The sequence below is a fragment of the Bombina bombina genome, chromosome 2 (assembly GCF_027579735.1).
Source record: "Bombina bombina isolate aBomBom1 chromosome 2, aBomBom1.pri, whole genome shotgun sequence".
NCBI classification, from domain to species: Eukaryota; Metazoa; Chordata; class Amphibia; order Anura; family Bombinatoridae; genus Bombina; species Bombina bombina.
This window is the reverse complement of record NC_069500.1, coordinates 857018404-857043244: the sequence shown is the minus strand read 5'-3', so window position 1 is coordinate 857043244 and position 24841 is coordinate 857018404. Positions and strand designations below refer to the sequence as shown.

The window sequence follows — 24841 nt, the reverse complement described above, 5'->3', positions numbered from 1 at the left end:
TTGAAAAAGCAGCTGTGCTGAAGAAGACTCTTCACAATAGGGGTAATCTTTTTTCAGAGAAAAATTAGGCATTTAAAAAAAAAAAAAAAAAAAAAAAAAAAGGCTTTTTTCAAACCATTTGCTGTCCCTTTAAGTTTACTCATGGCTTGTGATCTAGCCCTTACTGTTTAAAAAAATAATTTATTTTGTCCAGTAAAGAGAGACTTTTAACATTGCATTTTGTCTAAGAAAAACAAATTAACTGAAACAAACTTTTATCTGTATAAATATTTAAAATCTGTAAATCTTTTTAGGCTTCTATGTACTCATTTGATGAGATTATAAATTTCATGACATTACTTGCATAAGATTATATAATTATCTTTTGGTTTTAATAATCATCTATTTTACCTTAAAGGGACATTATACACAAGATTATTATTCGCATACATATTTTTTTTAGATGATATATATATATAACATAATTTATGTAAGAACTTACCTGATAAATTTATTTCTTTCATATTAGCAAGAGTCCATGAGCTAGTGACGTATGGGATATACATTCCTACCAGGAGGGGCAAAGTTTCCCAAACCTCAAAATGCCTATAAATACACCCCTCACCACACCCACAATTCAGTTTAACGAATAGCCAAGAAGTGGGGTGATAAGAAAGGAGCGAAAGCATCAAAAAATAAGGAATTGGAATAATTGTGCTTTATACAAAAAAATCATAACCACCACAAAAAGGGTGGGTCTCATGGACTCTTGCTAATATGAAAGAAATTAATTTATCAGGTAAGTTCTTACATAAATTATGTTTTCTTTCATGTAATTAGCAAGAGTCCATGAGCTAGTGACGTATGGGATAGCAGATACCCAAGATGTGGATCTTTCCACGCAAGAGTCACTAGAGAGGGAGGGATAAAATAAAGACAGCCAATTCCGCTTAAAAATAATCCACAACCCAAATCAAAAGTTTTAATCTTAATAATGAAAAAAACTGAAATTATAAGCAGAAGAATCAAACTGAAACAGCTGCCTGAAGTACTTTTCTACCAAAAACTGCTTGAGAAAAAGAGAAAACATCAAAATGGTAGAATTTAGTAAAAGTATGCAAAGAATACCAAGTTGCTGCTTTGCAAATCTGATCAACAGAAGCTTCATTCCTAAACGCCCAGGAAGTAGAAACTGACCTAGTAGAATGAGCCATAATCCTTTGAGGCGGGGACTTACCCGACTCTACATAAGCATGGTGAATCAAAGACTTTAACCAAGATGCCAAGGAAATAGCAGAAGCCTTCTGACCTTTCCTGGAACCAGAAAAGATAACAAATCGACTAGAAGTCTTTCTAAAACCTTTAGTAGCTTCAACATAATATTTCAAAGCTCTTACTACATCCAAAGAATGTAAAGATCTCTCCATAGAATTCTTAGGATTAGGACACAATGAAGGGACAACAATTTCTCTACTAATGTTGTTAGAATTCACAACCTTAGGTAAAAATTTAAATGAAGTCCGCAACACCGCCTTATCCTGATGAAAAATAAGAAAAGGAGATTCACAAGAAAGAGCAGATAACTCAGAAACTCTTCTAGCAGAAGAGATGGCCAAAAGGAACAACACTTTCCAAGAAAGTAATTTAATATCCAGAGAATGCATAGGTTCAAACGGAGGAGCCTGTAAAGCCCTCAGAACCAAATTAAGACTCCAAGGAGGAGAGATTGACTTAATGACAGGCTTGATACGAACCAAAGCCTGTACAAAACAATGAATATCAGGATGATTAGCAATTTTTCTTTGAAAAAGAACAGAAAGAGCAGAGATTTGACCTTTCAAAGAGCTTGTAGACAAACCCTTATCCAAACCATCCTGAAGAAACTGTAAAATCCTAGGAATTCTAAAAGAATGCCAAGAGAATTTATGAGAAGAACACCAAGAAATGTAAGTCTTCCAGACTCGGTAATAAATCTTCCTAGACACAGACTTACGAGCCTGTATCATAGTATTAATCACTGAGTCAGAGAAACCTCTATGACTAAGAATCAAGCGTTCAATCTCCATACCTTCAAATTTAATGATTTGAGATCCTGATGGAAAAATGGGCCTTGAGATAGGTCTGGCTTTAACGGAAGTGTCCAAGGTTGGCAACTTGCCATCCGAACGAGATCCGCATACCAAAACCTGTGAGGTCATGCTGGAGCCACCAGCAATACAAACGAACATTCCATTCGAATTTTGGAAATCACTTTTGAAAGAAGAACTAGAGGCGGAAAGATATAAGCAGGTTGATAATTCCAAGGAAGCAACATCGCGTCCACTGCTTCCGCCTGAGGATCCCTGGATCTGGACAGATACCTGGGAAGTTTCTTGTTTAGATGAGAGGCCATCAGATCTTTTTCTGGAAGTCCCCAGATTTGAACAATCTGAAGAAATACCTCTGGGTGAAGAGACCATTCGCCCGGATGTAACGTCTGGCGACTGAGATAATCTGCTTCCCAATTGGCTACACCTGGGATGTGAACCACAGAGATTAGACAGGAGCTGGATTCCGCCCATACAAGTATTCGAGATACTTCTTTCATAGCCTGAGGACTGTGAGTCCCACCTTGATGATTGACATATGCCACGGTTGTGACATTGTCTGTCTGAAAACAAATAAACGATTCTCTCTTCAGAAGAGGCCAGAACTGAAGAGCTCTGAAAATCACACGGAGTTCCAAAATGTTGATTGGTAATCTCGCCTCATGAAATTCCCAAACCCCACTCGCTGTCAGAGATCCCCATACAGCTCCCCAACCTGAAAGACTCGCATCTGTTGAGATCACAGTCCAAGTTGGATGAACAAAAGAGGCCCCAAGAATTAGACGATGGTGATTCAACCACCAAGTCAGAGAAGATCGAACATTGGGATTTAAGGATATTAATTGTGATATCTTTGTATGATCCCTGCACCACTGGTTCAGCATACAAAGCTGGAGAGGTCTCATGTGAAAGCGAGCAAAGGGGATCGCGTCTGATGCAGCAGTCATGAGACCTAGAATTTCCATGCACAAAGCTACCAAAGGGAATGATTGAGACTGAAGGTTTAGGCAAGCTGAAACCAACTTCAGACGTCTCTTTTCTGTTAGAGACAAAGTCATGGACACTGAATCTATTTGAAAACCCCAAAAGGTTACCTTTGTCTGAGGAATCAAGGAACTCTTTGGTAAATTGATCCTCCAACCATGTCTTTGAAGAAACAACACAAGTTGATTTGTATGAGATTCTGCAGAATGTAAAGACTGAGCAAGTACCAAGATATCGTCCAAATAAGGAAATACCGCAATACCCTGTTCTGTGATTACAGAGAGAAGGGCACCGAGAACCTTTGAAAAGATCCTTGGAGCTGTTGCTAGGCCAAACGGAAGGGCAACAAACTGGTAATGCTTGTCTAGAAAAGAGAATCTCAGGAACTGATAGTGATCTGGATGAATTGGAATATGAAGATATGCATCCTGTAAGTCTATTGTAGACATATAATGCCCTTGCTGAACAAAAGGCAGAATAGTCCTTATAGTCAGCATTTTGAATGTTGGTATCCTTACATAACGATTCAATATTTTTAGATCCAGAACTGGTCTGAAGGAATTCTCCTTCTTTGGTACAATGAAGAGATTTGAGTAAAACCCCAGACCCCATTCCAGAACTGGAACTGGCACAATTACCCCAGCCGACTCTAGGTCTGAAACACATTTCAGAAATGCCTGAGCCTTCACTGGGTTTACTGGAATGCGTGAGAGAAAAAATCTTCTCACAGGCGGCCTTACCTTGAAACCTATTCTGTACCCTTGTGAAACAATGTTCTGAATCCAAAGACTGTGAATCAAATTGATCCAAATATCTTTGAAAAATCGTAACCTGCCCCCTACCAGCTGTGCTGGAATGAGGGCCTCACCTTCATGCGGATTTGGGAGCTGGTTTCGACTTTCTAAAAGGCTTGGATTTATTCCAGACTGGAGAAGGTTTCCAAACGGAAACCGTTCCTTTAGGAGAAGGGTCAGGCTTCTGTTACTTATTCTGACGAAAGGAATGAAAACTATTAGCAGCCCTATATTAACCTTTAGATTTTTTTGTCCTGAGGCAAAAAGGTTCCTTTCCCCCCAGTAACAGTTAAAATTATAGAATCCAACTGTGAACCAAATAATTTATTACCTTGGAAAGAAAGAGAAAGCAAAGTTGACTTAGAAGTCATATCTGCATTCCAAGATTTAAGCCATAAAGCTCTTCTAGCTAAAATAGCTAAAGACATATACCTGACATCAATTCTAATGATATAAAAAATGGCATCACAAATAAAGTTATTAGCATGTTGAAGAAGTTTAACAATGCTATAAGCATTATGGTCTGACACTTGTTGCGCTAAAGCCTCCAACCAGAAAGTGGAAGCTGCAGCAACATCAGCCAAAGAAATAGCAGGTCTAAGAAGATTGCCTGAACATAAATAATCTCTCATTAGAAAGGATTCAAGCTTCCTATCTAAGGGATCCTTAAAGGAAGTACTATCCGCCGTAGGAATAGTAGTACGTTTAGCAAGAGTAGAGATAGCCCCATCTACTTTAGGGATTTTGTCCCAAAATTCTAATCTATCAGATGGCACAGGGTACAATTTCTTAAACCTTGGAGAAGGAGTAAATGAAGTTCCCAGACTATTCCATTCCCTAGAAATTACTTCTGAAATAGCATCAGGAACTGGAAAAACTTCTGGAATAACTACATGAGGTTTAAAAACTGAATTTAAACGCTTAGTAGATTTAGTATCAAGAGGACTAGACTCCTCCATATCTAATGCAATCAACACTTCTTTAAGTAAAGAACGAATAAACTCCATCTTAAATAAATATGAAGATTTATCAGTGTCAATATCTGAAGCAGAATCTTCTGAACCAGATAGATCCTCATCAGAAACAGATAAGTCAGAATGATGGCGGTCACTTAAAAATTCATCTGAAATATGAGAAGTTTTAAAAGACCTTTTACGTTTACTGGAAGGAGGAATAACAGACAGAGCCTTCCTAATAGAATTAGAAACAAATTCTTTTACATTAACAGGGACATCCTGAACATTAGATGTTGAAGGAAAAACAACAGGTAAAGGATTATTACTAATGGAGACACTATCTGCGTTAGAAAGTTTATCATGACAACTAACACAAACTACAGCCGGAGGAACAGTTACCAAAAGTTTACAACAAATGCACTTAACTTTGGTAGAACCAGCATCTGGCAGCGTCTTTCCAGAAGTAGATTCTGATCCAGGGTCAGGTTGTGACATCTTGCAATATGTAATCGAAAAAAACAACATATAAAGCAAAATTATCAAATTCCTTAAATGACAGTTTCAGGAATGGGAAAAGATGCAAAATAAACAAGCCTCTAGCAACCAGAAGCAATGAAAAAGTGAGACTTAAATAATGTGAAAAAAGGTGGAGACCAGAATGACGCCCACATTTTTTGGCGCAAAGTATGACGCCCACATTATTGTCGCCAAATACAATGCCCATAATCATATATTTTTTTTTAAATAACATTGTGCTGATTGTTAGACTCCAAACCAAGCCCCAAAATTTCAGAAGTAGACTGTTGTCTACCTTCTCCAGCTTGCTCCTGTTTGTGTAAAGGGCCTTTTCATATGCAGGGGAGGGGGGTCTGCTCTTTTTGCTTTCCAGTTTAATTCAGTGGGTGTCCCCTTCAACTCTTTTCAACAGTGCTAAACTGGTAGCTTCTAAGTAAGTTTTTAAAAGGTTTTATACTGGAATTTTAGGTCAGAATCTGTGAATATTATTCCTTATAGTATTATATCATTATATAGTATATTATCATGCAGTTATATCCCTTTAAAAAATGCACTAAACTGTTGTGGAGACTGTAAACCCTAAGCAAAGAACAATGCTTTTTTGTTGCAGTAGGTCATATTGGTTGTTTGCAATAATTTTCATTCTAATCATAGGGGGAAAAAATAATCTTTGTGTTATACTTCACTGATATTTATACCTAGCATTAACTTTATTTGTCTTATTTATTTTTCAGGTAAGAGTCCTCAAGAGTGTTGAAGGAAAGGATCTGAGCACACTTTTGTGTAATATGCTGTGATGATTGGTGGGCGATGAGGTGGCCGAAGTGTGCAATCTCTGTGGAACCTCAACAAAAGGTGCTGATAGAAGGGTCTTTACTGACACTGCAGGTTTTTAATTTTTCTTTGAGTTCCTAAATAAGGGCTAGATTACAAGTGAGACGCAAGTGATACCGTCTTTTCACGAGCCTTTTTCATTGCGCTGATATTACAAGTTGAGCGAAATTGCGCTAGCGCAATCGCCATTTACGCCAATCGCCAATCCTTACCACAATCTCAACTTAACTGTTTTCAGAAACAAAAAAGTTGCTGAAAACAATTCAAAAATACATTACAAAGTACAGTTCTACTCATATTAACACTGTCTAATAAATAATATAGCACAAAAAACCTTTTAAGGGTTAGAGGATATCAGGAAAAAACTAAAAAATATTAAGGTAAATAAAACTCCAGGCCCAGATGGAATACACCCAAGGGTGTTAAGTGAATTTAGCACTGTTATAGACAAACCTTTACTCTCAATTTTTCAAGACTCATTATCCTCAGGCATGGTACCCCAGGATTGGTGTAAAGCTGATGTGGTGCCACTCTTCAAAAAGGGAAGCAGGGATGATCCAGGAAGCTATAGACCAGTTAGTCTGACATCAATAGTGGGGAAGATATTTGAAGGGATTATAAGGGATTATATTGATGAGCATATTTGTGTAAACAAGATTATGAGTTCTAATCAGCATGGCTTTAGGAGAAATAGATCATGTCAAACTAATCTAATTAGATTCTACGAGGAAGTAAGTAAAAATATAGATAAAGGGGAATCAGTTGATGTGATATACTTAGATTTTGCAAAGGCATTTGATACAGTGCCACATGAGAGATTAGTGCACAAAATTAAGGGACTGGGAATAGCTGAAAATGTTAGCTCATGGATAAATAACTGGATAAAAGATAGGGAGCAACGAGTAGTAGTAAATGGATCATACTCAGATTGGACAAAGGTAATCAGTGGCGTCCCCCAGGGATCAGTACTGGGCCCTGTTCTTAATATTTTTATAAATGACTTGGAGCAAGGATTAAATAGCGACATCTCTATTTTTGCAGATGATACTAAGTTAAGTAAGGTCATTAGGTCAGAGCAGGACGAACTCTCTTTACAAAGGGATTTGCTAAAATTAGAACTATGGGCAAGTGAATGGAAAATGAGATTTAATACGGAAAAATGTAAGGTTCTACATTTTGGAAGTAAAAATAAGCAGGCTACGTATTTTTTAAATGTGACAAGACTTAGCCAAACACAGGAGGAAAGGGATTTGGGAGTAGTAATAGATAACAAGCTAAAGATGAGTGCACAATGCAGGGCAGCGGCTTCAAAGGCTAATAAGATACTAGCATGTATTAAAAGAGGCATTGATTCAAGGGAGGAAAGCATAATTCTGTCATTATATAAAGCCCTGGTAAGACCTCACCTTGAGTTTGGAGTGCAGTTCTGGGGACCGATTGCTAAAAAAGATATTGCAGAACTAGAAAAAGTTCAGAGAAGGGCCACAAAGCTAATAAGGGGATTGGAGAAATTAACCTATGAGGAGAGGCTAGCCAAACTGGGTCTGTTCTCTTTAGAAAAAAGGCGCTTGAGAGGTGACATGATTACTTTATATAAATATATTCAAGGCCCATATACAGAGATGGCAGAAGCTCTTTTTATTCCAAGAAAATTGTTTCTGACAAGAGGTCATAATTTAAGGTTGGAGGAAAGGAGATTTAATCTCCTGCAACGGAAACGTTTTTTCACTGTAAGAGCAATAAAATTGTGGAACTCATTACCAAAGGAGGTAGTGAATGCCAATACCATAGATTCATTTAAAAATAGTCTGGATAAATTTCTGTATATAAACAAAATTCATGGATATGATTGCTAGTATTAAATGGGTCACATTTTAATGGGGTTATTTAAGCTTAACTGGAGCTTTTTGTAAGTATTTTAGATTTGTATAGGTTGAACTCGATGGACTTCAGTCTTTTTTCAACCTTATCTACTATGTTACTATGTAAAAGATATTATATCTCAGGTGCTAGAAAATAAAGGCAGGCAAATGGCTTTGAAATTGAGACACATACATTGCTAAAGATGTATTTACATATAAATACATGTTTAGCAATGTATGTGTCTCAATTTCAAAGCCATTTGCCTGCCTTTATTTTCTAGCACCCGAGATCTAATATCTTTTGAACCCTTAAAAGGTTTTTTGTGCAATATTATTTATTAGACAGTGTTAATATGAGTAGAAATGTACTTTGTAATGTATTTTTGAATTGTTTTCAGAAACTTTTTTGTTTCTGAAAACAGTTAAATTGAGATTGTGGTAAGGATTGGCGATATATATGTATGTATATATGTATATAAAATATGTATATATGTATAAATATATATTATTGTGTTTATATGTGTATATATGTATATATGTATTTACAGTCATATATACACATATAAAAACATTAAAGTGACAGGCCCCGAATTTCCCACAAGGCTATTGGCTAAGTGGTGGAAACGTCACCTCTCAGCCAAATACCGTTCTGCCGTAGGTTGCCTTAGCAGCTCAGTGCGGTGAACACTGCAAACAAAAAAGGAGCTTTCAGCATGAAGTATTTTATACTTCATGAATGAAAGTCCCCTTTATTTGTTCCAATGGTAAATCTCAAACGCTAGGATTTACCATCACTTTAATATATATGTACACACATATAGACATATATGCTTTAAAGGGGCATAACACACATTGAGATCACAATATAAAATGTTTAGTTATGCAACTTTGCAATATATTTTTTATTTTGCACCATTTACTGTAATTTAGAGGGGCATGAAACCCAAGGTTTTTCTGTCTTTCATGATTCAGTATAGAGCATGAGATTTTAACCCTTTGAGTGCTAATCACTTTCCCACCTGGGTGCTAAGCCTTTTTAGTTGTTGTTTTTTTTTTTTTTTTTAATATTTTTTTATATTTTTTTAACTTTTTTTTTTCTTTCAGATCCCCAAGACTTACACTGTTGGAAAGGTTAGGCGATCTAACAGCATGCTTCCTGCTCCTAAATTTAACATTGTTAATGTTAAATAATATTGTGCAATGACGTCACCACACATAACGTGAAGCCCCGGCAATGCCTGTCATTATTCGGGCCCGATCGCCGGGGTAGGAGCGGGTGGGAGCCCCCAGATCTCCCTTAAGGTGGGAGAGTGCTAGCGACGGCTCTGAGCCGTTGTTAGCACCAGAGTGGGAAACGCTGCAATGGCTCAGAGCCGTCGTTAGCACTCAAGGGGTTACACAATTCTCCAATTTACTTCTATTATCTAATTTGTTTTGTTCTCTTGGTATTCTTTACAGAAAAGGATACCTAAGTATGTTCAGTAGCTGCTGATTGGTGGCTGCACATGTATACTTCACGTTATTGGCTCACCCAATGCATTTACTAGCTCCCAGTAGTGCATTGCTGCTTCTTCGAAAAAGGATATCAAGAGAATTAAGCAAATTAAATAATAGATGTAAAGTGGAAAGTTGTTTAAAATTGTATGCTCTAGGGGACGGAGTTTGCCAACATATAAGATGGACGTCTCTCCTTAGAGCGCCGCAATTCAGACCGGGGAGATGCACCACCGCCCGCACAAAAGTAGTCTGAGAGGGCTCTATAGGGGATGTGTCACATCATGAGAGTGCAGCGTTTCTACCTCCACACTGCCTTGAATGCACCCGATCCCATCTGATCTCGGAAATAAAGCAGGGACAGGCCTGGATGGGAGACCACCTGGGAACACCAGGTGCGGTAGGCTTTTTTTTCATTTTTAAAGCAGTGAAGCAAGCGTCATATTTACTGATGCTAGCAATATTTATTGAAACAAATGTAGCTTGCAATTACTAAAAATTAGATGTCCATTGTATTAAAGATAATTATCTTTTTTAAAGACAGACAGACAGGCAGGCAGGCAGAAAGAGGGGCAGGAAACTCTTTATCTATGTATAGGTTTTGTCATGGGTCAGCAAGTGATTCTGGGCCTGTACTGGCACTATTTATTTATTAATTTATTTATATATTTGCCATCTAAATTTTAACCCCGTTTTAACTCTTCATTTTTTTACAGACTGTGAATGACAGCATGAGCAAGAACAAAAAGTGTTGGGAATAAGCGCTAATTGTCTACCTCCACACTACCTTGAATGCACCCGATCCCGTCTGATCTCGGAAGTTAAGCAGGGCCAGGCCTGGTAAGTACCTGGATGGGAGACCGCCTGGGAACACCAGGTGTGGTAGGCTTTTTTTTCATTTTTAATGAAAGCATGCCTCATATTTACTAATACTAGCAATATTTATTGAAACAAATGTAGCTTGCAATTACTAAAAATTAGATGTCCATTGTATTAAAGATAATTATCTTTTGTAAAGACAGAAAGGCAGGCAGAAAGAGGGGCAGGAAACTCTTTATCTGTGTATACTTTTTGTCATAAGTCAGCAAGTGATTCTGGGCCTGTACTGGCACGATTTATTAATTTAATAATATATTTGCCATCTAAATTTTAACCCCGTTTTAACGCTTCAATTTTTTACAGACTGTGAATGACAGCATGAGCAAGAACAAAAAGCGTTGGGAAGAAGCGCTAAGTGTCTACTGCCACTCTGCCTTGAATGCACCTGATCTCGGAAGTTGAGCAGGGCCAGGAATGGTCAGTACCTGGATGGGAGACCGCCTGGGAACATCAGGTGCGGTAGGCTTCTTTTTTCATTTTTAAACCAGTGAAGCATGCGTCATATTTATTGATACTAGCAATATTTATTGAAACAAATGTAGCTTGCAATTACTAAAAATTAGATGTCCATTGTATTAAAGATAATTATCTTTTGTAAATACAGACAGGCAGGCAGAAAGAGGGGCAGGAAACTCTTTATCTATGTATACTTTTTGTCATGGGTCAGCAAGTGATTCTGGGCCTGTACTGGCACTATTTATTTATTAATTTATTTATATATTTGCCATCTAAATTTTAACCCCATTTTAACTCTTCAATTTTTTACAGACTGTGAATGACAGCATGAGCAAGAACAAAAAGCCTTGGGAAGAAGCACTAAATGTCTACCGCCAGACTTCCTTGAAAGCACCCGATCCCATCTGATCTCGGAAGTTAAGCAGGGCCAGGCCTGATCAGTACCTGGATGGGAGGCCGCCTGGGAACACCAGGTGAGGTAGGCTTTTTTTTCATTTTTAGCAGTGAAGCATGCCTCCTTTTTACTGATAGTAGCAATATTCATCAAAACAACTGTAGCTTGCAATTACTAAAAATTAGATGTCCATTGTATTAAAGATAATTATCTTTTGTACTGATAAGAGGATCCGCTACAAGGAAAACACAAACAGCCGCAAACATTGCGAATAAAGGCCGACTTTATTGAAAGTCCCTGACGAAGTGCCTCCGGGCAGGAAACGCGTCGGACGTTTCATTCTTTGTGCTCCCTCCCGAGCTTGTATGTACCTGGGCTTCACCTTGACTTTCAATAAAGTCGGCCTTTATTTGCAATGTTTGCGGCTGTTTGTGTTTTCCTTGTAGCGGATCCTCTTATCAGTATTCAAGCTTTTCTCACAAGAGACTGAGGAGTGTCTCTATTTCCGATCACAAGGAGCCTCACTATCCACGTAGAGACATATAACGGACATAAGGTAATTTTCTCACTACCCACAAAGAGATATAAAACGGACACCAGGTAATCTTTAATATACTAAGATACCGTTTTTTCACTGTCCACACTATTTATACCTTAAGTCAGGAGTTCAATGTTCTCTATTTAACAGTGGATCATATACGAGCAGATTTGCACTTATACTGTTACATTGTTTGGAGTATCACCTGTATCTGAACTACAAATTACAGCATACCGTATATTTGAGTGCAATGCAATTATAGAGTGTCTGAGTGCGACCAATAAAGTATCAATAATTATCTTTTGTAAAGACAGGCAGGCAGGCAATTACTTGCAATTACTAAAAAATTAGATGTCCATTGTATTAAAGATAATTATCTTTTGTAAAGACAGACAGACAGGCAGGCAGGCAGAAAGAGGGGCAGGAAACTCTGTATCTATGTATACTTTTTGTCATGGGTCACCAATTGATTCTGGGCCTGTACTGGCACTATTTATTATTTATTTATATATTTGCCATCTAAATTTTAACCCCGTTTTAACTCTTCAATTTTTTACAGACTGTGAATGACAGCATAAGCAAGAACAAAAAGCGTTGGGAAGAAGCGCCAAGTGTCTACCGCCACACTGTCTTGAATGCACCCGATCCCATCTGATCTTGGAAGTTAAGCAGGGCCAGGCCTGGTCAGTACCTGGATGGGAGACCGCCTGGGAACACCAGGTGTGGTAGGCTATTTTTTTCATTTTTAAAGCAGTGAAGCATGCGTCATATTTACTGATACTAGCAATATTTATTAAAACAAATGTAGCTTTCAATTACTAAAAATTAGATGTCCATTGTATTAAAGATAATTATCTTTTGTAAAGACAGACAGGCAGGCAGGCAAACAGAAAGAGGGGCAGGAAACTCTTTATCTGTGTAAACTTTTTGTCATGGGTCAGCAAGTGATTCTGTGCCTGTACTGGCAATATTTATTATACTTCCTGACTAGCGCATTTAAGCATTTGAAATCCTGTGTTATAGGCAATAAACTCTGATCAAAGTTTATATTACACCATTTATTTGGGTTATTAGCGATCTCAATACCCAAATATGTTAGATAATTATTAACTTATATGAAGGGAAAGTCACTTAATTCACAATCATTTTTATTTAACCATAATAGTTTTAATTTGCTACTGTTGATCCTGAAGCCAGAAATATGACCAGGGAACACCAGGTAAGGTAGGGTTTTTGTTTCATTTTTAAAGCAGTGAAGCATGCCTCATATTTACTGATAGTAGCAATATTCATTGAAACAACTGTAGCTTGCAATTACTAAAAATTAGATGTCCATTGTATTAAAGATAATTATCTTTTGTAAAGACAGGCAGAAAGAGGGGCAGGAAACTCTTTATCTGTGTATACCTTTTGTCATGGGTCAGCAAGTGATTCTGGGCCTGTACTGGCACTATTTATTAATTTATTTATATATTTGCCATCTAAATTTTAACCCCGTTTTAACTCTTCAATTTTTTACAGACTGTGAATGACAGCATGTGCAAGAACAAAAAGCGTTGGGAAGAAGGGCTAAGTGTCTTCCTCCACACTGCCTTGAATGCACCCGATCCCGTCTGATCTCGGAAGTTAAGCAGGGCCAGGCTTGGTCAGTACCTGGATGGGAGACCGCCTGGGAACACCAGGTGCGGTAGACTTTTTTTTCATTTTTAAAGCAGTTAAGCATGCCTCATATTTACTAATAGTAGCAATATTTATTGAAACAAATGTAGCTTGCATTTACTAAAAATTAGATGTCCATTGTATTAAAGATAATTATCTTTTGTAAAGACAGACAGGCAGGCAGAAAGAGGGACAGGAAACTCTGTATCTATGTATACTGTTTGTCATGGGTCAGCAAGTGATTCTGGGCCTGTACTGGCACTATTTATTAATTTATTTATTTATTTGCCATCTAAATTTTAACCCCGTTTTAACTCTTCAATTTTTTACAGACTGTGAATGACAGCATGAGCAAGAACAAAAAGCGTTGGGAAGAAGCGCTAAGTGTCTAACGCCACACTGCCTTGAATGCATCCGATCCCGTCTGATCTCGGAAGTTAAGCAGGGTCAGGCCTGGTCAGTGCCTGTATGGGAGACCGCCTGGGAACACCAGGTGCGGTAGGCTTTTTTTTTCATTTTTAAAGCAGTGAAGCATGTGTCATATTTGCTGATACTAGCAATATTTATTGAAACAAATGTAGCTTGCAATTACTAAAAATTAGATGTCCATTGTATTAAAGATAATTATCTTTTGTAAAGACAGACAGACAGGCAGAAAGAGAGACAGGAAACTCTGTATATATGTATACTTTTTGTCATGGGTCAGCAAGTGATTCTTGGCCTGTACTGGCACTATTTATTAATTTATTTATATATTTGCCATCTAAATTTTAACCCCGTTTTAACTCTTCAACTTTTTACAGACTGTGAATGACAGCATTAGCAATAACAAAAAGCGTTGGGAAGAAGCGCTAAGTGTCTACCGCCTCACTACTTTAAATGCACCCGATCCCGTCTGATCTTGGAAGTTAAGCAGGGCCAGGCCTGGTCAGTACCTGAATGGTAGAACGCCTGGGAACACCAGGTGCGGTAGGCTTTTTTTTTCATTTTTAAAGCAGTGAAGCATGCCTCATATTTACTGATACTAGCAATATTTATTGAAACAAATGTAGCTTGCAATTACTAAAAATTAGATGTCCATTGTATTAAAGATAATTATCTTTTGTATAGACAGAGAGGCAGAAAGAGGGGCATGAAACTCTGTATCAATGTATACTTTTTGTCATGGGTCAGCAAGTGATTCTGGGCCTGTACTGGCGCTATTTATTCATTTATTTATATATTTGCCATCTAAATTTTAACCCCGTTTTAACTCTTCAATTTTTTACAGACTGTGAATGACAGCATGAGCAAGAACAAAAAACGTTGGGAAGAAGGACTAAGTGTCTACCTCCACACAGCCTTGAATTCACCCGATCCCGTCTGATCTCGGAAGTTAAGCACGGCCAGGCCTGGTCAGTACCTGGATGGGAATCCGCCTGGGAACACCAGGTGAGGTAGGGTTTTTGTTTCATTTTTAAAGCAGTGAAGCATGCGTCATATTTACTGATAGTAGCTATATTCATTGAAACAACTGTAGCTTGCAATTACTAAAAATTAGATGTCCATTGTTTTAAAGATAATTATCTTTTGTAAAGACAGACAGACAGACAGGTAGGCAGACAGAAAGAGGGGCAGGAAGCTCATTATCTGTGTATACTTTTTGTCATGGGTCAGCAAGTGATTCTGGGCCTGTACTGGCACTATTTATTAATTTATTTATATTTTTGCCATCTAAATTTTAACCCCGTTTTAACTCTTCAATTTTTTACAGACTGTGAATGACAGCATGAGCAAGAACATAAAGCGTTGGGAAGAAGTGCTAAGTGTCTACCGCCACACTGCCTTGAATGCACCCGATCCCGTCTGATCTCGGAAGTTAAGCAGGGCCAAGCCTGGTCAGTGCATGGATGGGAGACCTCCTGGGAACACCAGGTGCGGTAGGCTTTTTTTTTTTTTTTAAAAGCAGTGAAGCATGTGTCATATTTGCTGATACTAGCAATATTTATTGAAACAAATGTAGCTTGCAATTACTAAAAATTAGATGTCCATTGTATTAAAGATAATTATCTTTTGTAAAGACAGGCAGAAAGAGGGGCAGGAAACTCTTTATCTGTGTATACTTTTTGTCATGGGTCAGCATGTATTAAAGATAATTATCTTTTGTAAAGACAGACGGGCAGGCAGGCAGAAAGAGGGACAGGAAACTCTGTATCTATGTATACTTTTTGTCATGGGTCAGCAAGTGATTCTTGGCCTGTACTGGCACTATTTATTAATTTATTTATATATTTGCCATCTAAATTTTAACCCTGTTTTAAATCTTCAATTTTTTACAGGCTGTGAATGACAGCATGAGCAAGAACAAAAAGCGTTGGGAAGAAGCGCTAAGTGTCTACCGCCACACTGCCTTGAATGCATCCGATCCCGTCTGATCTCGGAAGTTAAGCAGGGCCAGGCCTGGAAGACCGCCTGGGAACACCAGGTGCGGTAGGCTTTTTTTTCATTTTTAAAGCAGTGAAGCATGCCTCATATTTACTAATACTAGCAATATTTATTGAAACAAATGTAGCTTGCAATTACTAAAAATTAGATGTCCATCGTATTAAAGATAATTTTCTCCTGTAAAGACAGACAGACAGGCAGGCAGAAAGAGGGGCAGGAAACTCTGTATCTATGTATACTTTTTGTCATGGGTCAGCAAGTGATTCTGGGCCTGTACTGGCGCTATTTATTAATTTATTTATATATTTGCCATCTAAATTTTAACCCCGTTTTAACTCTTCAATTTTTTACAGACTGTGAATGACAGCATGAGCAAGAACAAAAAGCGTTGGGAAGAAGGACTAAGTGTCTACCTCCACACTGCCTTGAATGCACCCAATCCCGTCTGATCTCGGAAGTTAAGCACGGCCAGGCCTGGTCAGTACCTGGATGGGAGGCCGCCTGTGAACACCAGGTGAGGTAGGGTTTTTGTTTCATTTTTAAAGCAGTGAAGCATGCCTCATATTTACTGATAGTAGCAATATTCATTGAAACAACTGTAGCTTGCAATTACTAAAAATTAGATGTCCATTGTTTTAAAGATAATTATCTTTTGTAAAGACAGACAGACAGGTAGGCAGACAGAAAGAGGGGCAGGAAACTCATTATCTGTGTATATTTTTTGTCATGGGTCAGCAAGTGATTCTGGGCCTGTACTGGCACTATTTATTAATTTATTTATATTTTTGCCATCTAAATTTTAACCCCGTTTTAAATCTTCAATTTTTACAGACTGTGAATGACAGCATGAGCAAGAACATAAAGCGTTAGGAAGAAGCGCTAAGTGTCTACCGCCACACTGCCTTGAATGCACCCGATCCCGTCTGATCTCGGAAGGTAAGCAGGGCCAAGCCTGGTCAGTGCATGGATGGGAGACCTCCTGGGAACACCAGGTGCGGTAGGCTTTTTTTTTTTTTTTAAAGCAGTGAAGCATGTGTCATATTTGCTAATACTAGCAATATTTATTGAAACAAATGTAGCTTGCAATTACTAAAAATTAGATGTCCATTGTAATAAAGATAATTATCTTTTGTAAAGACAGGCAGAAAGAGGGGCAGGAAACTCTTTATCTGTGTATACTTTTTGTCATGTGTCAGCAAGTGATTCTGTGCCTGTACTGGCACTATTTATTAATTTATTTATATATTTGCCATCTAAATTTTAACCCCGTTTTAACTCTTCAATTTTTTACAGACTGTGAATGACAGCATGAGCAAGAACAAAAAGCGTTGGGAAGAAGCGCTAAGTGTCTACCTCCAAACTGCCTTGAATGCACCCGATCCCGTCTGATCTCGGAAGTTAAGCAGGGCCAGGCCTGGGAGACCACCTGGGAACACCAGGTGCGGTAGGCTTTTTTTTTCATTTTTAAAGCAGTGAAGCATGCCTCATATTTACTAATACTAGCAATATTTATTGAAACAAATGTAGCTTGCAATTACTAAAAATTAAATGTCCATTGTATTAAAGATAATTATCTTTTGTAAAGACAGACAGGCAGGCAGAAAGAGGGGCAGGAAACTCTGTATCTATGTATACTTTTTGTCATGGGTCAGCAAGTGATTCTTGGCCTGTACTGGCACTATTTATTAATTAATTTATATATTTGCCATCTAAATTTTAACCCGTTTTAAATCTTGAATTTTTTACAGACTGTGAATGACAGCATGAGCAAGAACAAAAAGCGTTGGGAAGAAGTGCTAAGTATCTACCGCCACACTGCCTTAAATGCATCCGATCCCGTCTGATCTCGAAAGTTAAGCAGGGCCAGGCCTGGGAGACCGCCTGGGAACACCAGGTGCGGTAGGCTTTTTTTTTTCATTTTTAAAGCAGTGAAGCATGCCTCATATTTACTAATACTAGCAATTTTTATTGAAACAAATGTAGCTTGCAATTACTAAAAATTAGATGTCCATTGTATTAAAGATAATTATCTTTTGTAAAGACAGACAGGCAGGCAGGCAGGCAGAAAGAGGGGCAGGAAACTCTGTATCTATGTATACTTTTTGTCATGGGTCAGCAAGTGATTCTTGGCCTGTACTGGCACTATTTATTAATTTATTTATATATTTGCCATCTAAATTTTAACCCCGTTTTAAATCTTCAATTTTTTACAGACTGTGAATGACAGCATGAGCAAGAACAAAAAGCGTTGGGAAGAAGCGCTAAGTGTCTACCGCCACACTGCCTTGAATGCATCCGATCCCGTCTGATCTCGGAAGTTAAGCAGGGCCAGGCCTGGTCAGTGCCTGGATGGGAGACCGCCTGGGAACACCAGGTGCGGTAGGCTTTTTTTTTTCATTTTTAAAGCAGTGAAGCATATGTCATATTTGCTGATACTAGCAATATTTATTGAAACAAATGTAGCTTGCAATTACTAAAATTAGATGTCCATTGTATTAAAGATAATTATCTTTTGTAAAGACAGACAGGCAGGCAGAAAGAGGGGCAGGAAACTCTTTATCTATGTATACTTTTTGTCATGGGTCAGCAAGTGATTTTGGGCCTGTACTGGCACTATTTATTAATTTATTTATATATTTGCCATCTAAATTTTAACCCTTGTTTTAACTCTTCAATTTTTTACAGACTGTGAATGACAGCATGAGCAAGAACAAAAAGCGTTGGGAAGAAGCTCTAAGCGTCTACCTCCACACTGCCTTGAATGCACCCGATCCCGTCTGATCTCAGAAGTTAAGCTGGGCCAGGCCTGGTCAGTACCTGGATGAGAGACCGCCTGAGAACACCCGGGGCGGTAGGCTTTTTTTTTTCATTTTTAAAGCAGTGAAGCATGCGTCATATTTACTAAAACTAGCAATATTTATTGAAACAAATGTAGCTTGCAATTACTAAAAATTAGATGTCCATTGTATTAAAGATAATTATCTCCTGTAAAGACAGACAGACAGGCAGGCAGAAAGAGGGGCAGGAAACTCTGTATCTATGTATACTTTTTGTCATGGGTCAGCAAGTGATTCTGGGCCTGTACTGGCGCTATTTATTAATTTATTTATATATTTGCCATCTAAATTTTTACCCCGTTTTAACTCTTCAATTTTTTACAGACTGTGAATGACAGCATGAGCAAGAACAAAAAGCGTTGGGAAGAAGCGCTAACTGTCTACCGCCACACTGCCTTGAATGCACCCGATCCCGTCAGATCTCGGAAGTTAAGCAGTGCCAGGCCTGGTCAGTACATGGATGGGAGACTACCTGTTCACTCCAGGTGCGGTAGGCTTTTTTTTTCATTTTTAAAGCAGTGAAGCGTGCGTCATATTTACTTATACTAGCAATATTTATTGAAACAAATGTAGCTTGCAATTACTAAAAATTAGATGTCCATTGTATTAAAGATAATTATCTTTTGTAAAGACAGACAGGCAGGCAGGCAGGCAGAAAGAGAGGCAGGAAACTCTGTATTTTTGAATACTTTTTGTCATGGGTCAGCAAGTGATTCTGGGCCTGTACTGGCGCTATTTATTCATTTATTTATATATTTGCCATCTAAATTTTAACCCCGTTTTAACTCTTCAATTTTTTACAGACTGTGAATGACAGCATGAGCAAGAACAAAAAGCGTTGGGAAGAAGCGCTAAGTGTCTACCGCCACTCTGCCTTGAATTCACCCGATCCCGTCTGATCTCGGAAGTTAAGCAGGGCCAGGCCTGGTCAGTACCTGAATGGGAGACCGCCTGGGAACACCAGGTGCAGTAGGCTTTTTTTTTCATTTTTAAAGCAGTGAAGCATGCGTCATATTTATTGATACTAGCAATATTTATTGAAACAAATGTAGCTTGCAATTACTAAAAATTAGATGTCCATTTGTAGAGACACACAGACAGGCAGGCAGGCAGAAAGAGAGGCAGGAAACTCTGTATCTATGTATACTTTTTGTCATGGGTCAGCAAGTGATTCTGGGCCTGTACTGGTGCTATTTATTAATTTATTTATATATTTGCCATCTAAATTTTAACCCCGTTTTAACTCTTCAATTTTTTACAGACTGTGAATGACAGCATGAGCAGGAACAAAAAGCTTTGGGAAGAAGTGCTAAGTGTCTACCGCCACACTGCCTTGAATGCACCGATCCCATCTGATCTTGGAAGTTAAGCAAGGCCAGGCCTGGTCAGTACCTAGATGGGAGACCGCCTGGGAACACCAGGTGCGGTAGGCTTTTTTTTTTCATTTTTAAAGCAGTGAAGCATTCGTCATATTTACTGATACTAGCAATATTTATTGAAACAAATGTAGCTTGCAATTACTAAAAATTAGATGTCCATTGTATTAAAGATAATTATCTTTTGTAAAGACAGACAGGCAGGCAGACAGAAAGAGGGGCAGGAAACTCTTTATCTGTGTATACTTTTTGTCATGGGTCAGCAAGTGATTCTGGGCCTGCACTGGCACTATTTATTAATTTATTTATATTTTTGCCATCTAAATTTTAACCCCGTTTTAACTCTTCACTTTTTTACAGACTGTGAATGACAGCTAGTAATGTTGCGAACCGCCATTGAATTCAATAGGCAGGCGAACTTTAAAACCTACAAGGACTCTTTCTGGCCACAATAGTGATGGAAAAGTTGTTTCAAGGGTACTAACACCTGGACTGTAGCATGCTGGAGGGGGATCCCTGGCAAAACTCTCATGGAAAATTACATAGTTGATGCAGAGTCTGCTTTTAAGCCATAATGGGTCTAAATCAACTAACATTCCCAAAGTGGCTGTCTCAAAACATCCTGGACAGAAGATAGATTGATAGATAGGATAGATAGATATACATAGATTGATAGTTAGATAGAATCGATAGAAGAGAAATAGATAGATTTGTTAGATATATAATTACCCTAATAAATTCTAATAATCAAACATGCGTTCTTGGACCCAACTAGCTTGTGTTAATTAGTATTTTTCTTAGCACTTTAATCCCTGTTCCCCCCCCCCTATCGGGGGAGTTCTATATGGCCTGCCAGATTACCCTGAAAAATTATAATAATAAGACATGTGGTCTGCTACCTATTTTAACTAGGTTGTGTTTTAAGTACTACCATTCTTAGCACTTTAATCTCTGTAACTCCCCCTATTTGGTGAGGTCTATACGGCCTGGATGATTACCCATACAAAATATAATAATAAGACATCTGCTCTTGGTCTGCGACCCATGGTAACTATGTTGTGTTAATTAGTAATGTCCTTCGCATTTTAATAGCTGTTACTCATACTCACCCTATCGGTGGAGGTCTATATGGCCTGCATGATTACCCTTACAAAATATAACAACCAAACATATGCTCTGGGACCCATGGTAAGTAGGTTGTGTTAAGTAGTACTGTTCTTTGCATTTTCATACCTGTTACAACACCAAATGGTGGCAGGTCTATCTGGCCTTCATGATTAGCTGCACCCAAACCCAAAAAAAAGCCGAGTGGTCTTAGACTAACACCCATGGCTAACTCGGTTGTTTCAATTAGTACTATTCTTAGCACTTTCATCCCTGTTACGGGTGGTCTACATGGCCATCATGATTAGCCGAACAAAATACTACAATCCAACCTTTGCTCAGTCTTTATAGGCCCTTCATTGTCTGTATTTTGATAGTACAGTTCTTATTATTTTTATAGCTGATACAACACCGAATGGTGGCAGCTCTATATGGCCTGCATGAATAGCCGCACCCAAAGCCAAAAAAAAGCCAAACGGTTTTGCACTAACACCCATGGCTAACTCTGTTGTTTCAAGTTCTAATATTTTTACTTCTTTCATCTCATCCCTGTTACTTCCAGGACTCTCAGTGGTGGTGGTCTACATGGCCATCATGATTAGCCTAACCAAATACTACAATCCAACCTTGGCTCAGTCTTCCTAAGGCCCTTCATTGGCTGTATTTTGGTAGTACTGTTCTTATTAGTTTAATAGCTGATGCGACACCGAATGGTGGCAGCTCTATATGGCCTGCATGAATAGCCGCACCCAAAGCCAAAAAAAAGCCAAGCGGTTTTGCACTAACACCCATGGCTAACTCTGTTGTTTCAAGTAGTACTATTCTTAGCTCTTTCATCTCATCATCCCTGTTACTTCCAGGACTCTCGGTGGTGGTGGTCTACATGGCCAACATGATTAGCCTAACCAAATACTACAATCCAACCTTGGCTCAGTCTTCCTAAGGCCCTTCATTGGCTGCATTTGGTAGTACTGTTCTTATTAGTTTAATAGCTGATACGACACCGAATGGTGGCAGCTCTATATGGCCTGCATGAATAGCCGCACCCAAAGCCAAAAAAAAGCCAAGCGGTTTTGCACTAACACCCATGGCTAACTCTGTTGTTTCAAGTTCTACTATTCTTAGCTCTTTCATCTCATCCCTGTTACTTCCAGGACTCTCGGTGGTGGTGGTGGTGGTCTACATGGCCATCATGATTAGCCTAACCAAATACTACAATCCAACCTTGGCTCAGTCTTCCTAAGGCCCTTCATTGGCTGTATTTTGGTAGTACAGTTCTTATTAGTTTAATAGCTGATACGACCCCGAATGGTGGCAGCTCTATATGGCCTGCATGAATAGCCGCACCCAAAGCCAAAAAAAAGCCAAGCAGTTTTGCACTAACACCCATGGCTAACTCTGTTGTTTCAAGTTCTACTATTCTTAGCTCTTTCATCTCATCCCTGTTACTCGGTGGTGGTGGTCTACATGGCCATCATGATTAGCCTAACCAAATATTACAATCCAACCTTGGATCAGTCTTCCTAAGGCCCTTCATTGGCTGTATTTTGGTAGTACTGTTCTTATTAGTTTAATAGCTGATACGACACCGAATGGGGGCAGCTCTATATGGCCTGCATGAATAGCCGCACCCAAAGCCAAAAAAAAAAGCCAAGCGGTTTTGCACTAACACCCATGGCTAACTCTGTTGTTTCAAGTTCTACTATTCTTAGCTCTTTCATCTCATCCCTGTTACTTCCAGGACTCTCGGTGGTGGTGGTCTATATGGCCATCATTATTAGCCTAACCAAATATTACAATCCAACCTTGGCTCAGTCTTCCTAAGGCCCTTCATTGGCTGTATTTTGGTAGTACTGTTCTTATTAGTTTAATAGCTGATACGACACCGAATGGTGGCAGCTCTATATGGCCTGCATGAATAGCCGCGCCAAAAAAAAGCCAAGCGGTTTTGCACTAACACCCATGGCTAACTCTGTTGTTTCAAGTTCTACTATTCTTAGCTCTTTCATCTCATCCCTGTTACTTCCAGGACTCTCGGTGGTGGTGGTCTACATGGCCATCCTGATTAGCCTAACCAAATACTACAATCCAACCTTGGCTCAGTCTTCCTAAGGCCCTTCATTGGCTGTATTTTGGTAGTACTGTCATCCTTTTGAATAATAGATTACAGGAAAGGCATTGATTTTAGAATCCCAGAGATCATTTATATGACCCGGGAAATCGAAAAAAACATTCATTAGATACCCGTTACACTTATTTATGCTCAGGCCTTTTTAATACGAGGGTCCCGGAGCCTCAACCGAAACAACAGCATGAAAGAGGAGATATGTCATGCTTTTGAATAAAATATTACAGTAAAGGCATTGATTTTAGAAACCCACAGATCATTATTTGCAACCGTAAAATAGAAAAAAACATTGATTACACACCCTTTACACTTATTTATCCTCAAAGGTAATCAGTGGCGTCCCCCAGGGATCAGTACTGGGCCCTGTTCTTTTTAATATTTTTATAAATGACTTGGAGCAAGGATTAAATAGCGACATCTCTATTTTTGCAGATGATACTAAGTTAAGTAAGGTCATTAGGTCAGAGCAGGATGAACTCTCTTTGCAAAGGGATTTGCTAAAATTAGAACTATGGGCAAGTGAATGGAAAATGAGATTTAATACGGAAAAATGTAAGGTTCTACATTTTGGAAGTAAAAATAAGCAGGCTATGTATTTTTTAAATGGGACAAGACTTAGCCAAACACAGGAGGAAAGGGATTTGGGAGTAGTAATAGATAACAAGCTAAAGATGAGTGCACAATGCAGGGCAGCGGCTTCAAAGGCTAATAAGATACTAGCATGTATTAAAAGAGGCATTGATTCAAGGGAGGAAAGCATAATTCTGTCATTATATAAAGCCCTGGTAAGACCTCACCTTGAGTTTGGAGTGCAGTTCTGGGGACCGATTGCTAAAAAGGATATTGCAGAACTAGAAAAAGTTCAGAGAAGGGCCACAAAGCTAATAAGGGGATTGGAGAAATTAACCTATGAGGAGAGGCTAGCCAAACTGGGTCTGTTCTCTTTAGAAAAAAGGCGCTTGAGAGGTGACATGATTACTTTATATAAATATATTCAAGGCCCATATACAGAGATGGCAGAAGCTCTTTTTATTCCAAGAAAATTGGTTCTGACAAGAGGTCATAATTTAAGGTTGGAGGAAAGGAGATTTAATCTCCTGCAACGGAAACGTTTTTTTCACTGTAAGAGCAATAAAATTGTGGAACTCATTACCAAAGGAGGTAGTGAATGCCAATACCATAGATACATTTAAAAATAGTCTGGATAAATTTCTGTATATAAACAAAATTCATGGATATGATTGCTAGTATTAAATGGGTCACATTTTAATGGGGTTATTTAAGCTTAACTGGAGCTTTTTGTAAGTATTTTAGATTTGTATAGGTTGAACTCGATGGACTTCAGTCTTTTTTCAACCTTATCTACTATGTTACTATGTTACTATGTAATACGAGGGTCCCGGAGCCTCAACCGAAACAACAGCATGAAAGAGGAGATATGTCATCCTTTTGAATAAAAGATTACAGTAAAGGCATTGATTTTAGAAACCCACAGATCATTATTTGCAACCATGAAATTAGAAAAAAACATTGATTAGAC

The 24841-nt window shown here is 38.5% G+C and overlaps 8 non-coding genes and 7 pseudogenes across 8 annotated transcripts; all 15 read left to right on the top strand.

Annotated features, from left to right (window-relative positions):
• Positions 1 to 10276: 10276 nt before the first annotated feature.
• Positions 10277 to 10395, top strand: LOC128650999 (5S ribosomal RNA). Its single transcript, XR_008401068.1, has one exon. It is a non-coding gene; the product is annotated as a 5S ribosomal RNA (ribosomal RNA).
• Positions 10396 to 11207: 812 nt separating this feature from the next.
• On the top strand, positions 11208 to 11326 carry LOC128650721 (5S ribosomal RNA). The gene has a single exon (XR_008400981.1). It is a non-coding gene; the product is annotated as a 5S ribosomal RNA (ribosomal RNA).
• A 1060-nt stretch (positions 11327 to 12386) lies between these two features.
• Positions 12387 to 12505, top strand: LOC128650628 (5S ribosomal RNA). Its single transcript, XR_008400904.1, has one exon. It is a non-coding gene; the product is annotated as a 5S ribosomal RNA (ribosomal RNA).
• An 843-nt stretch (positions 12506 to 13348) lies between these two features.
• On the top strand, positions 13349 to 13467 carry LOC128650738 (5S ribosomal RNA). Its single transcript, XR_008400998.1, has one exon. It is a non-coding gene; the product is annotated as a 5S ribosomal RNA (ribosomal RNA).
• A 351-nt stretch (positions 13468 to 13818) lies between these two features.
• LOC128650841 (uncharacterized) lies at positions 13819 to 13937 on the top strand (annotated as a pseudogene).
• A 352-nt stretch (positions 13938 to 14289) lies between these two features.
• On the top strand, positions 14290 to 14408 carry LOC128650964 (uncharacterized; annotated as a pseudogene).
• A 348-nt stretch (positions 14409 to 14756) lies between these two features.
• LOC128650897 (uncharacterized) lies at positions 14757 to 14875 on the top strand (annotated as a pseudogene).
• Positions 14876 to 15239: 364 nt separating this feature from the next.
• Positions 15240 to 15358, top strand: LOC128650788 (5S ribosomal RNA). The gene has a single exon (XR_008401045.1). It is a non-coding gene; the product is annotated as a 5S ribosomal RNA (ribosomal RNA).
• Positions 15359 to 16263: 905 nt separating this feature from the next.
• LOC128650906 (uncharacterized) lies at positions 16264 to 16382 on the top strand (annotated as a pseudogene).
• Positions 16383 to 16741: 359 nt separating this feature from the next.
• LOC128650842 (uncharacterized) lies at positions 16742 to 16860 on the top strand (annotated as a pseudogene).
• Positions 16861 to 18123: 1263 nt separating this feature from the next.
• Positions 18124 to 18242, top strand: LOC128650729 (5S ribosomal RNA). The gene has a single exon (XR_008400989.1). It is a non-coding gene; the product is annotated as a 5S ribosomal RNA (ribosomal RNA).
• A 353-nt stretch (positions 18243 to 18595) lies between these two features.
• On the top strand, positions 18596 to 18714 carry LOC128650987 (uncharacterized; annotated as a pseudogene).
• Positions 18715 to 19071: 357 nt separating this feature from the next.
• On the top strand, positions 19072 to 19190 carry LOC128650885 (uncharacterized; annotated as a pseudogene).
• Positions 19191 to 19550: 360 nt separating this feature from the next.
• On the top strand, positions 19551 to 19669 carry LOC128650757 (5S ribosomal RNA). Its single transcript, XR_008401015.1, has one exon. It is a non-coding gene; the product is annotated as a 5S ribosomal RNA (ribosomal RNA).
• A 339-nt stretch (positions 19670 to 20008) lies between these two features.
• LOC128650743 (5S ribosomal RNA) lies at positions 20009 to 20126 on the top strand. Its single transcript, XR_008401002.1, has one exon. It is a non-coding gene; the product is annotated as a 5S ribosomal RNA (ribosomal RNA).
• Positions 20127 to 24841: the final 4715 nt, after the last annotated feature.